This window comes from Sapajus apella, unplaced genomic scaffold, assembly GCF_009761245.1.
Source record: "Sapajus apella isolate SASKATOON/1434 unplaced genomic scaffold, GSC_monkey_1.0 scaffold147, whole genome shotgun sequence".
Taxonomy (NCBI): Eukaryota; Metazoa; Chordata; class Mammalia; order Primates; family Cebidae; genus Sapajus; species Sapajus apella.
In genome coordinates, this window is record NW_022437087.1 from 1,670,804 (window position 1) to 1,685,198 (window position 14,395).

General features: G+C 37.5%; 1 protein-coding gene and 2 pseudogenes across 5 annotated transcripts in view; 2 read left to right on the forward strand and 1 right to left on the reverse strand.

Annotated features, from left to right (window-relative positions):
* The window catches only part of ADAMTSL3 (ADAMTS like 3), a 361,855-nt gene that overhangs the window by 64,965 nt on the left and 282,495 nt on the right, over positions 1-14,395 (forward strand). The window lies entirely within an intron of this gene.
* Positions 2,828-3,960, reverse strand: LOC116540969 (annotated as a pseudogene).
* LOC116541015 lies at positions 4,211-4,311 on the forward strand (annotated as a pseudogene).

The following is a 14,395-nucleotide window of genomic DNA, read 5'->3' on the forward strand; positions in this document are numbered from 1 at the left end:
TTTCTTTCTTTCTTTCTTTCTTTCTTCTTTCTTTCTTTTCTTTCTTTTTCTTTCCTTCTCTCTCTCTCCTTTTCTTTTATTCTTTCTCTCTTTATTTCTTACTCCCTCCCTTCCTCCCTTGCTTCCTCTTTCTCTTTCTCTCTCCCTTTCTTTTATTCTTTCTCTTTATTTTCTTTCTCTCTTTATTCTCTTTGCTCCCTCCCTCCCTTCCTCCCTCTTCCTTCCTTTCTCTCTTTCCTTCTTTCCTTCCTTCCTTCCTTCCTTCCTTCCTTCCTTCCTTCCTTCCTTCCTTCCTTCCTTCCTTCCTTCCTTCCTTCTCTCCCTTTTTCTCTCTTTCTTCCTTTCTTTTCTTTTTTTTCTTCATTAATTTTTGGCTTTCCCCCCCTCCCTTCCTCCCTCCCTCCCTCCTTCCTTCTTTCCTCTGGCATCCTGGGATTTTTTTTTCTTATAGCATTTTGACGTCCTAACCCACTGTAACCATCATGTATTGCGGTGGGAGGGAGTGAGGAGGTAGGAGAAGGTGGGTGTGGTGAAACAAGGCACTCAGTTTGGATTTCTCATGCCAGTCTGGGTGACTTATCCAAACAACAAACCCCGTGGGGATGCTGCATCATGAACTGTTTCAAGAAAACACAATGCACGATGTGAGGTTTGGAGCAATTTCTGTTAAGCCTCATGTCCCTGGGGTCAGCAGTGATAGCTCAGGACAGTGACTGATGGCCCTTAACATTGCCTTTTCCAGGAAACCATTTCAATTACATTCGTCATTCTGCACATGCACATATGCATGATTATTTTGGACAGGTTTCTGTTTCTAAAAGTTAATACTATATGGCTGCACACGTGAATACATTTGGATTAGATGGAAATTAACATACATAACATACGCCTCCCTTTCCAGAGCTGGATTTAACTAACTGAGTACTTTCTCCAAGTCGTCTCTCATCCCCTCTGAGGTTCTCATATTCATTCCTTCTCCTCTGCACCCAGCACTGCACATTTCCTCCTCTGTCTCTTCCACCAGGCTTTGAGCCCCTAGGGGCAGGGACTATGTCTTCTTATAGTTCCAGACTGTACTCTGCAGCCTGGCACATAGTAAATGCACAATGAGCACATGTTTGTTGAGGATTATAGTTCTTGTCAAAAACCTTAAATGGGTCCTTGTTTCCTCCTCTGAAATAGGCCAACTGCTGACCGGTATTAAAGACCTTGCACAGCTTGGCGTCAGGTTACCTGTCTTCCCTTATCCTCCATTTCTCTGTGTGCTCTGTGCTCTGCCCAGACTGGACTCCATGCCTTCTGCCTTCTGATCTTTGCCTGTGCCATGGGTGTCAAAGCTCTTTGTGGCATGTCTGTGTGTTCTGCAATGTCTAGCTTGAGCACCACCTCCTCCAGGTAGCCTTCAGTGAAGTCCTCATCCAAGCAGCGTTTCTTCCTGCTCTTTGAAATAGTCACTCATCTTTGCTTATGGCCCTAAGGATTCATCTGGGTTTGTAGCTATTGACATGAATGTCTTATTTCTTCTGCTGGAGTCAGAACAATTCTAGAGCAAGTCTGCATGACTTTTCTGCAAGTCCCATGGGCATAGAATACCTAGAAGATCTACTTCCAGAAGTGAAAAGACTTGAAGAAATTCTAATTGATTTTTTATTTTTGAATTTGCTTTAAGAAATAAAATAAATTCTTATGCTGGGTGCAGTGGTTCATGCCTGTAATCTCATTACTTTGGGAGGCTGAGGTAGGAGGATCACCTGAGGTCAGGAGTTTGAGACCAGCCTGGCCAACATGGTGAAACCCTGTCTCTACTAAAAGTACACACACAAAAATTAGATGGGCATGGTGGCAGGTGCCTGTAATCACAGCTACTCGGGAGGCTGAGGCAGGAGAATTGCTTAAACCCACGAGTAATTGCAGCTACTCGGGAGGCTGAGGCAGGAGAATTGCTTAAACCCAGGAGGTGGAGGTTTGCAGTGAGCCGAGAGCATGCCATTGCACTCCAGCCTGGGCAACAAGAGTGAAACTCTGTCTCACAAAAAAAATAAATAAATAAAATAAATAAATAAATTCTTACAAAATATTAATTATTCTTTGTCATAATAAAGAGCCTATCTTTATTTCTTCCGTGTGTGTGTGTGTGTGTGTGTATGTGTGTGTGTAGTGTGTGTGTATTTGTTTCTATTTTTCACTTTCTTCCTACAACTATGAGGAAGTAATAATCCCTCTTCCAAATACTGTTAGTCCAAAGGCTTGTTTGGAGAATCAGACTGTTCTTTGTTTTAGACCTGGCTGCTTGCTTCCAGTTCTCAACTCTTTCCTTGTGGCAGACTACCAATAAGGAATAGTATTCCTACTCCATTTGGATGAATCCTTCTCTTAATCCCTTCCCTCTGGGATTTAATGCTAACAGGTTTTTAAAAAATTTTCACTTCTAAATGATTGAGTAAATTTTCCCTTATAATTGGGAAAAGGCAAGATTTTTTTTTTTTTTTTTGAGACGGAGTTTCGCTCTTGTTACCCAGGCTAGAGTGCAATGGCGCGATCTCGGCTCACCGCAACCTCCGCCTCCTGGGTTCAGGCAATTCTGCCTCAGAAAGGCAAGATTTTTAACTAAGAATTTTGCTTTTGCATTAGGTTTATACTACATTAAGTTATATATGTATCAAATAGAGCTATGATATACTGTAAATATACATTACTCTATTTAAAAACCTAATTCTGAATACACAGTTCTCATGAAAAATTATACTACCTTGAATGGAGACCTTTCTTTCTTTTTCTCTCTCTCTCTCTCTCTCTCTCTCTTTCTTTTTCTTTCTTTTCTTTAAAAAAACCATACATCCTTTTTATTGTTAAGTCATAGAGAGGTATCAAAACTAAAAGCAAAAATTACAGGGTAAGACCTAACAAAACTACTAGGAGCGTCAAAGGAAGTGAAAATGGGACTAGGCGCAGGGCAGTATGAATTAATGAACATGGGAAGGACAAGGATAGGGAAAACAGTGAGTGTGTGCTGAAGACATTAGGGGAGAGGAGCTGGTGAAAAATTTCATCTTAGACTAGCGCCTAGGCAAAGAAATATTGGGATAAGATTTCTAAACCCCACTATGTGCTTACGAGCCATCCGCGCCATTGGCGCTGTCTCTGTCATCCTCTCCTTCTTCAGCCTCTTTTTCACCATCCTTGATCAACTCCCCCGGATCATCTTCACGATCTTCATTATCATCATCATCCAGTAGGTCCCCCTCCTCAGCAGAGCCATCGCCCGCCCCCTGAGACTCTGTCTTCACATCAGTCTCATCTTCTTCACGGAGCTGCCGCTCTCCTTTTCTTCTGACTTATTCTTCATCTCTACTGCTCGTTTGCTCTGTTCCTTTTCAGTTTTTCCCAGGTTTTCCAGGAGATAATACACTTTTTGTTTTACCTGGTTCAGCTCCTTCTTAATGGCCTGAAGGTCATCTCCTTTCAGCTTTCCAGACTTGGAAGATCCCTGCAGTCCACTCTTAGAATTGAAGCCACTTTTACGCCTTCATGAGGTGTTTCCTGATACATGCTGAGGGCACTACACCCGAGCAGGAGGAGGAGGAGGAGGCACACGTGCTGGGTAACTGTACTGTCATCATAATCCTGTTGAAAGTCATAGTCCAAGTCAAAGGGGGAGCTGCGTAGAGGGGATGGAGAAGGGTTTTCTGTTACTGACATGAACATCCCTGCTGCAGGTGGTTTCACACCTGCATTTCCTCGGTTCACTTTTAGCTCTGCAGCCAGGTTACTATCTAAAACCTGGCCAGCAGACATTCTGCCACCCTCTCCTGCTATGGCAGCCCAGGCATTTCCCTCATTCACGTATTGAAAGAAGGCAAAACCCTTATGAACTAAGCAGCCCACAGTTTTGCCATGCTTAGAAAAGATTGCCTCCACATCAAATTTCTTGACCACAAGAGTGTTGAGATTCCCAGTCATTCCATCAAGCCTCAACAAATGTTGATTGAATCTCTGTAATATGTCTGGCATCATGCTGGGTGTGTGGTATTGTGATGTGAAATAGAATTGTATCCAAAGTAATTCCTGCAATTTCAACCTTGGAACTAGAGAAGAGGAGCTTTTTCTTTTTTAGGACTAAGATGCCCTTTATTAAGCAACCTGCATGTAAAGAACTGTATGAGATGTGGCATGTGCCTTATAATTACAGTTTACTCTTCTGCTCCTCTGTGTTTGCTTCAGCAGTACACATATTAAAATTCACAATACAGAGAAGATTAGCGTGGCCTCTGTACAAGGGTGATATCTATACAAGGATGATATGAAATTTGTGATGAGTTAAAAAAAAAAAAGGCTACTTGTAAGGGAAGGGAGAAAAGAAGGTGTGGGAGAAATGACAGAAGCTAAGCTTCTCTGTGTATACCTATCTTATACATTTGGCTTTGGGATCATGTGAATGTTCCATATATTTGTAAAATAAAATTAGATTTCAAAAGAACAATCCATAAGAATAAAAAATAAAACAATAAACGCAAAAAAACCTATGATTCCCATTGGTGGTGTTAACTACATAAAGAAGAATTATTCTAATTGACTTTAATACACATGAACTTCACTGTAGGTCGGCATATCCAAGGATAAAATAACTAAAAATGAGATTTAAAACTTTTCGCAGTGACCTTATTGTTGATGGTAGCATTGGGCTTGCTGTTATGAGACTGCTGTGTGGGTGATGTGAGACAAAGCAAATGAGCAATACAAATGTGATCCTCTGACTTTTTATTCTGGTGTCCTTGAAAACCTACATTCCTACATTCTTGATGTAGGAAGAAGGAAATAGAGAAAAAAGATAGAAGAAATTACGTGAAAACTCTATAGTCCTAAAATTGAATTGTAAGTATCTATTAAAACTCCTGAGGTGTTTTTTTCTTAAACAAAAGGAAACCAGGAAATATGTTCCAGATCCCTTCACTGAAAAGGCATAAAAACAATCAGCAAATGGCCAACTTAATAGCAATGATCTAATGCCCAGGTCATGGTCTCTAAACACCATGTCCCACTTAAAAGGAACCAGGATTCCATGGCAAAATTGCTTCTTCTGGGTCTGAGGTAAAAATATGCAAAATTAGCCTGGAACACCATGTAATTAACAGGTAGCAAGGAACCTGTCAAGACTGCTAGAATCTCATCAAAAGGACTCAGGAATCAACTTGTCAATACTTTCTTTTTTTAAATTTTTATTTATTTATTTATTTATTTATTTATTTTTATTTTATTTTTTTTCCCCATTTATTTATTTTATTGCATTTTAGGTTTTGGAGTATATGTGAAGAACATGCAAAATTGTTGCATAGGTACTCAAGTGGCAGTGTGATTTGCTGCCTTCCTCCCCTTCACCTACATCTGGCATTTCTCCCCTTGCTGTCTCTCCCCAGCTCCCCACCCCCCACCGTCCCTCCCCTATTTCCCCCCAACTGACCCCAGTGTGTAGTGCTCCCCTCCCTGTGTCCATGTGTTCTCATTGTTCAACACCCGCCTATGAGTGAGAACATGCGGTGTTTGATCTTCTGCTCTTGTGTCAGTTTGCTGAGAATGATGGTTTTCAGGTTCATCCATGTCCCTGCAAAGGACACGAGCTCATCGTTTTTGATGGCTGCATAATATTCCATGGTGTATATGTGCCACATTTTCCCTATCCAGTCTATCGTCGATGGGCATTTGGGTTGGTTCCAGGTCTTTGCTACTGTAAACAGTGCTGCAATGAACATTCGTGTGCATGTGTCCTTATAGTAGAACAATTTGTAATCCTTTGGATATATACCCAGTAATGAGATTGCTGGGTCAAATGGAATTTCTATTTCTAGGTCCTTAAGGAATCGCTACACTGTCTTCCACAATGGTTGAACTAATTTACACTCCCACCAACGGTGCAAAAGTGTTCCTATTTCTCCACATCCTCTCCAGCATCTGTTGTCTCCAGATTTTTTAACGACCGCCATTCTAACTGGCGTGAGATGGTATCTCAATGTTGTTTTGATTTGCATTTCTCTGATGACCAGTGATGATGAGCATTTTTTCATATGTTTGTTGGCCTCACGTATGTCTTCTTTTGTAAAGTGTCTGTTCATATCCTTTGCCCACTTTTGAATGGGCTTGTTAGTTTTTTTCTTGTAAATCTGTTTTAGTTCTTTGTAAATTCTGGGTATCAGCCCTTTGTCAGATGGGTAAACTGCAAAAATTTTTTCCCATTCTGTTTGTTGCCGATTCACTCTGTCAACACTTTTATAAGCAGAAATTGGGACAGTTTGAGGCCAGGCATGGTGGCTCACACCTGCAATCCCAGAATTTTGAGATGCTTAAGTGGGTGGATTACTTGAGGTCATAAGTTCAAGACCAGCCTAGCCAACATGGTGAAACCTCATCTCTACTAAAAATACAAAAATTAGCTGGGCATGGTGATGCATGCCTATATAATCCCAGCTACAGGAGAATTGCTCGAACCCAGGATGCGGAGGCTGTAGTGAGCTGAGACCCTGCCACTGTATTCTCGCCTGGAAAAAAAGAAAAAAGAAAGAAACTGGGATAATTTTATCATCAATGAAAGCAAAAGCTGCAAAGGACTTAAGCATATCAACAACTACATTTAAATCCCTAAGTTAATAATGATACTAAAATGCATGAGTCAATGTTGGTGGGTGCTCAGGAATCAACTCATCACATTGAAAACAAATAGAAGGAAAAACCCCAAATATTTATACTGCATTTTCTATATGAGTGCTATCACTGGGTGACCAAACAGTAAATAAGGAAAATTTGTCTTTACAGAAATATTCTGGTTAATAAATAAAGAAGGGATGATAGAATGAGAATGTCATTGTTTTGCAACCCTAGGAAACTAATCTATGAATTGAGTATCAACAACCAATAAAGTCACACAAAAAGAGACAGACAAATAGCATACATCTTTTGATGGACGAGCCCAGTACTACCCATGTAGGATTCTTGCCTTCTATGGTGCTTCTCACCCTCCCTAAAATTGAGGCTTAGATCAAACTACCCATTTATGAGAATTGCAGTGTACAAAGAAATATATTAAACTAAATCATTCATTTGCAACCACCAAACTCCAGACAGTGGGAAACTTTACAGAACAAACAATTCAGCTTCTTCAACAAATAAATTGCAAAGGAAAAAGAAAACTAGATAGATAACCAAAAAGATTAAGTGAGACTTAAAATATATATCCACCAATTGCAAGGCCTGGCCCTTATTTGGATCTTGATTTAAATGAACAAACAGACAAAAAAACCTATGATGTTTCTTATAAATGTCATAAATGGTGTTTATGACCAACCATTTGTGACATTTATAAGGAAATTGCAAAATTAATATTGTATTGTCAATTCCTAATTTCTAAGTTGTGAAAACAGTATTGTGACTATGTTAAAAAGCATATTTTATGAATTCACATGAAAATATTTACTAATTAAATGAAGCTTTATAGTTGCTTCAAAATAATGGGAGTGGGTGAGTAGCAGAATAAGATTGGACTTGGGTTGCTGATTGTGGCGCTGGGCTATGGGTGCTTGGGGTTCATTAGATTTTTTTGTCTACCTTTATGTATATTTGAAATCTTGCATAGTGAAAGGTAAGAAAGTAACAACTGCAAAAGAGCATCACCAAAACAAAAATGAAACTCAGCTTCACTGTGAATTGGATAGTGTCATTCCATATTATTAATATGAAAGTTGTGGCTTGGAGGAGCTAACAGTGTCCCCAGGACACAATTAGTCAATGACAAAGCAATTTCATACCTTGGTCTTTCGCAAGAGAAAACATGTTTGGCCTGGTGTGGAGGGTCATGCTTGTAATCCCAGCACTTTGGGAGGCCACCATGGCCAACATGGCAAAACCCCATCTCTACTAAAAATACAAGAATTAGCAGGGTGGGGTTGGCTCAGGCTACTAGGGAGGCTGAGGGAGGAGAATCACTTGAACCCGGGAGATGGAGGTTGCTGAGAGCCAGGATCACACCACTGCACTCCACCCTGGGTGACAGAGAGAGACTCTGTCATATTAAAAAAATAAAGAGATAAAACATGTTCACTTTTTTTTTTTTTTTGCCACACTAGATTGCATACCTAAAATTAAATAATGCAAATTCAAAAATAGCAAATTCACAGGAAAAAATTAATTAACGGAAAAGCATTTTATAATTAAATATTTCTTCCATAGATATTTCTTAAATGTTTGGTCCCTGACCTCATTGCCACTTTAATAGAAGATATGTAATCATATTCAATTAAGTTCAAACTTATGTGTGCAGTAATTTAATTTCTGAGTATTTCATGAGGTTTTATAAAAGCATCCCCGTAATACTGCACACATTCTGACACCAGAACATGTTTGAGAAGTATTGATTTAGAGGTTGGTAGCAAAAGGTTTTTGAATTTTCAGCACACACAAAGGTTAGAATGTGTCAGTGGGCATTATACTGTGAATAGCCATGTTAAGCACTAAACTATTTTAATAACAGAAAGTACACCCCGCTGTTGGCGGTGAAACTGTATTACCATTAGCATATTTTACAAGTTGAGTCTATTTTGTGTTCTAACTTGAAGCAGCTTTATTTCCTGCTCCATTACAGGATAGTGCTTTTATAATATAAAATAAATGTCCTCAATTCAACTCATTTTAAGACATGGATTTATAATGCCATGAACTCGGGGCAAACCTTTAAAATGTTTTAAAGTATATTTTTTCTTAATTTTAAACCTTAAATTATTCCACTCATGGTTTTTATGTTAAAAAATATTTCATTAAACTTGCCAAATTTTATTTTAAAATACTTGAATAAGAAGTCTAAAAAGTAAATGCACAAAACATTTTGTTCTTCCCCGGGTTCAGATGATGAGTATGGGGAATATTTTTTCTGTGCAGCTTAGTTAGCAATTTTTTATGTTGTTATTTTTTGTTATATTTCATTTAGAAGCAGCATATATACGTTTTAATTTAGCAAAATTGGCCCTACCTGGGATTGGAACAGTTGGCAGAACTATAGGAAGTTACCCTGAAGTTCCATTTTCTCTGCCAGATGTGATCTTGCCATGACTTGATATCTGTCTGTTGGGTCCGACCCTTGTCACATGGCACAGGAAACCTTATTTTAAAAAACCAGAGTTCATCAGCAATCTCTTTTTTTTTTTTTTTTTTTTTTTTTTGAGACGGAGTTTCGCTCTTGTTACCCAGGCTGGAGTGCAATGGCGCGATCTCGGCTCACCGCAACTTCCGCCTCCTGGGTTCAGGCAATTCTCCTGCCTCAGCCTCCTGAGTAGCTGGGATTACAGGCACGCGCCACCATGCCCAGCTGATTTTTTGTATTTTTAGTAGAGACGGGGTTTCACCATGTTGACCAGGATGGTCTCGATCTCTTGACCTCGTGATCCACCCGCCTCGGCCTCCCAAAGTGCTGGGATTACAGGCGTGAGCCACCGCGCCCGGCCCCGCAATCTCATTAAACAACTGGCCTGTCTTACAATTCATGAGCATCGAGTGGTGTTGGACGTCACAGTCACATTGTCCCATGTGCACACAGGGAGAACTCTGACGCTTCAGACTCAGCAGCTTCTTAGTAAAGGATTTGGGTGAACAAAGTATGTTTCCCCAAGGGTCTCTGAGAGCCCCTGTTCAGCTCCTACTCGGTTATAATCCAATTCTACACAGATTAACTTCTTTAAAGAAGTATAAACACTATGTCACAGAGCCTAGTACATGTTTCATAGTTTGAGAGAAGGGTACCTCCAATTCTTTAAACACTTAGATATTGCCTTTCACTGAAGTAGATTTACAACAAGAAATCTAGGAAACACCAGACACTAGCAGATTTGTGTGTTTTGTTTTGTTTTGTTTTTTTGAGATGGAGTATTGCTTTGTCACCCAAGCTGGAGTGCAGTGGCTCAATCTTGGCTCAATGCAACTTCTGCCTCCCGGATTCAAGAGATTCTCCTGCTTCAGCCTCCAAAGTAGGTGGGACTACAGGTGTGTGCCACCACGCCCAGCTAATTTTTGTATTTTTAATAGAAGCAGAGTTTCACAATATTGGCCAGGCTGATCTCAAATGAAACTGCCTTAAACTCATGCAGCGGGACAGGCTGAGATGAGCAAAGACGAAAAAAAGATGAAAGGCGTAGTTTCCCAATGAAATCAGGAGGCAGGAGATGTCGAGCATTCCAGATTCAGCAGAGAATCAGATGAGTGAAAACAAGTTCAAAAAGTTCAGCTACAGAGGATAAGGGCAAGGAAATAAAATCGAGAAGACTGTAGCTATGTTAGACAGATCTCAGATACACAATGTGAGTACTCATAAAAGAGAGAAGAGATCAAACGGAAGAGAAAAAATTCAGTAAATGCTGTAAAACATTTTTGATTTACTAAAAGCTTTTATGAAAAAAATTTAAAGCTATCATTAAATATATGTGTCAGCTATAAGATGTATTGCATTTTGATTTCAAAAAATGAAAAAAGATAGGGAACAGCAATTTAGAGTTTAGGAAATGTAGAAACGGAAAATATTATAATACAGAAATTGTTACAGGCTATATCCTCTGAGCCTAAGTAATTAAAATAAGCATTAAGTAAAGAGGTTTGAATCAAAACCTATAAATATTATAAATTTTAAAACATTCTTCTGAAGAAATTATTCATGCTAGAGGAAATGAAAAAATATAATTACACATTATGTAGAAGTTAACAAAAACGAGGGTATGTATTTCAGAAATTGTTATGTAACTACAATCTATATTGAGAGGTAAACCTCACATTCTTTCAATAAATGTAAACATTTAATATATTCAGTAAGTAGTATTGGAACAATTGGTTAATTTAGAAAAAGTTAGTTTAAATTAACGTATGTAATAGTAAATTCCAGATGGATTAAAGAGTTAAATAAAAATTAAACTATAAAAACATAAAAAGATCATGAAAATAAATTCTTCTCTAATTTCTGATGGAGAAGCTTCAAATGAATGGAAAGTAAAATGTATTGTTAGATTTAACTACAAAGAAGGCTTAAAATGAATACTTGTCAAAAACCATTCAAATGAGAAGTTAAAGTAAAATAACATGTAATATACATCTTGTAAAATACTATGGAAAAGATTTTGCAAATGGACAAAATAGAGATGGTAGATGAATAGGTAAAGGAAAATACTTTATTGTTCTAAAAGTGAGTGACTGGTTAATAATCATATGGAAAGATTCAACTTTATTTCTAATCAATGAAATATAAATCCAAGCAATGACCAAATAGCACTCCCCCACGTCCAGCAATTACTTTCAGAAAAAGAAGTTTGCAAACCCAGTGCTAGTGATTGTGATGGGCAGTGATCAAGTTTATATTGTGCTGTTGATTACTGCTAAGTGCAGTGCTTTTGATCAGCAGTTTTGCAATATGTATTAAGAACCTTAGAAATATCTTTAGTTTTTGATTCAGCCAATATTGTTTCAGGGAATTTCCCAAGAGAACATTCTAAGTAAAAAGAATGCTTCCTGCAAAAATACATTGACATTATTATTTATAATACTTGACAACTAGAAACACTCTAAATGTTAAGCCATAAGGGAATGGCTAAGCAAATTATGGGATTTCTGAGATGGAATATTCCTAATTTTTATTATGTTTATACTTTTGAAATAACAGGAAATGCTAATATGATATCCTTAAGTTAAAAGATCGGGTCACAAAATTACATAGCAAGTCTACAATTTTATTTATATGTGAACAGAAAGAAAAACCTCATGAAAAAGCCAAAATGGTAACAGTGGTTTTCGCTGGGTTGTGGAATTAGGAGTGTTTTAAATTTTCTTTTAAATGTATTCTGCAGGCTTCCTACAAATAAGCGTATAATACTTTGATCATTAAAATCTGATTAAAATATTCTTTCTAAATAGTGATGAAGGAGCACTTGGGTAGGGATTAACAATACTAAGATATTTTGAAGGTTGGTGGCAATTTTGATACAAATATAAGATTGGGGAATGGACATCTAAGGCTCAACACTTATTTAACAGTGTCCACCTCTTTTTTACTCCTGATTCTTATTTCCCTTCTTGTTTTTTTAAATTTTTAAATTTTATTTATTCATTTACTTTTAACATTTGTGGGTACCTAGGAAGTATGTATATTTATGGGGTATGTGAAATATTTTAAATCAGGCGTGTAATGCACAATAATTGTATCAGGGTAAACAGGGTAAATGGGATATCCATCACTCAAGCATTTATCCTTTCTCTGTGTTCAATCAAATTATACTTTCGATTATTTTTAAATGAATAGTAAGTTATTGTTGACTGTAGTCACCCTGTTGTGTCACCAAATACTAGATCTTTCATTTTATCTAACTATATTTTTGTACCCATTAGCCATCCCCATTTCCCCACCACCGCTATCCTTCCTAGCCACCAGTAACCACCTACTATGTATCCCCATGACTTTAATAGTTTTAATTTTTTTTAGCTTCCACAAATAACTGAGAACATGTGAAGTTTGCCTTTCTGTACCTGGCTTATTTCACTTAACATGATGACCTCCAGTTGCATCCATGTCATTATATATTCCCACCACCATATATTCCCACCAGCAGTGTATGAGGGTTCCCCTTTCTCCACATTCTTGCCATCATTCATTATTGCTTGTCCTTTAGATAACAGTCATTTTAACTGGAGTGAGATGATATCTCATTGTAGTTTTTATTTTCATTTCTCTGAAGATCAGTAATGCTGAGTACCTTTTCATATGCCTGTTTGAACTCAAGGGATCCTCTCATCTCAGCTTCTTGAATAAGTGGGACCACAGGCTTTTAAACTCGATGTGATCCCACTTATCTTTTTTTGCTTTGGTCATCTGCACTTGTGGGGTATTGCTCAAGAAATCTTTGCCCAGTCCAATGTCCTGGAGAATTTCCCCAATGTTTTCTTGAAGTAGTTTCATAGTTTGAGGTCTTAGACTTAAGAATTCAATCCAGTTTGATTTGATTTTTGTATATGGCGAGAGATGAGAGTCTAGTTTTATTCTTCTACATATCGACATCCAATATTCCCAGCATCATTTATTGAAGAGACTCTCTTTTCTTCAGTGTATGTTCTTGGCACCTTTGTTGAAAATGAATTCACTACGTATATGTCTGGATTTATATCTGGGTTCTCTATTCCATTGGTCTATATGTCTGTTTTTTAATGTCAGTACCATGCTGTTTTGGTTACTACAGCTCTGTAGTATAATTTGAAGTTAGGTAATGTGATTCCTCCAGTTTTCTTCTTTTTTGTCAGGGGAACTTTGGGTATTCTGGGTCTTTTGTGGTTTCACATACATTTTAGTATTATTTTTTCTCTTTCTGTGAAGAATGTCATTAATATTTTGATATGGATTGCATTTAATCTATAGATCACTTTTGGTATTATGAACATTTTTAAAATATTGATTCTTCCAACCCATGAATGTGGAATATCTTTTCATTTTTTGGTGTGTCCTCTTCAATTTCTTGCATCAATGTTTTGTAGTTTACATTGTAGAAATCTTTCATTTCTTTGGTTAAGTTTATTTCTAGGTGTTTTATTTTATTTGTAGATACTGTGAATGGATTGCTTTCTTGATTTCTTTTTTATATAGTTTGCTATTGGCATATGGACATGCTACTGATTTCTGTATGGTGACTCTGTGTCCTGCAACTTTACTGAATTTGTCAGTTCTAGTAGTTTTTTTTGTGGTATCTTTAGTTTTTTCCAAATATAAGATCATATCATCTGGAAACATGGATAATTTTACTTCTTCCTTTCCAATTTGGATGCGCTTTATTTATTTCTCTGTCTGATTGCTCTAGCTAGGAATTCCAGTACTATGTTGAATAACAGCGGTGAAAGTGAGCATCCGTGTTTTTTTGCAGATCTTAGAAGAAAGGCTTGCAATTTTTCCTCATGCAGTATGATACTAGCTGTGGGTCTGTTATATATGGCTTTTATTATGTTGATGTATGTCCCTTCTATACCTAGTTTTTTTTTTTTAGTTTTATTTTTATCATGAAGGGATGTTGAATTTTATTAAATGCTTTTTCAGCATCAATTGAAATGATCATATAGTTTTTGTCCTTCATTCTGTTGATATGGTGCATCACATTGATTTGCGTATATTAAACCATTCTTGAATCCCTGGGATAAATCCTACTGGGTCGTGATGAATTATCTTTCTAATTTATTGTTGAATTTAGTTTGCTAGTATTTTGTTGAGGATTTTTGCATCAATGTTAATCAGGGATATTGGCCTATAGTTTTCTTTTTTGATGTGCCTTTGGTTTTAGTATCAGGGTAATACTGGCCTCTTAAATGTTTGGTAGAATTCAGTAGTGAAGCCATTGGGTCTTGG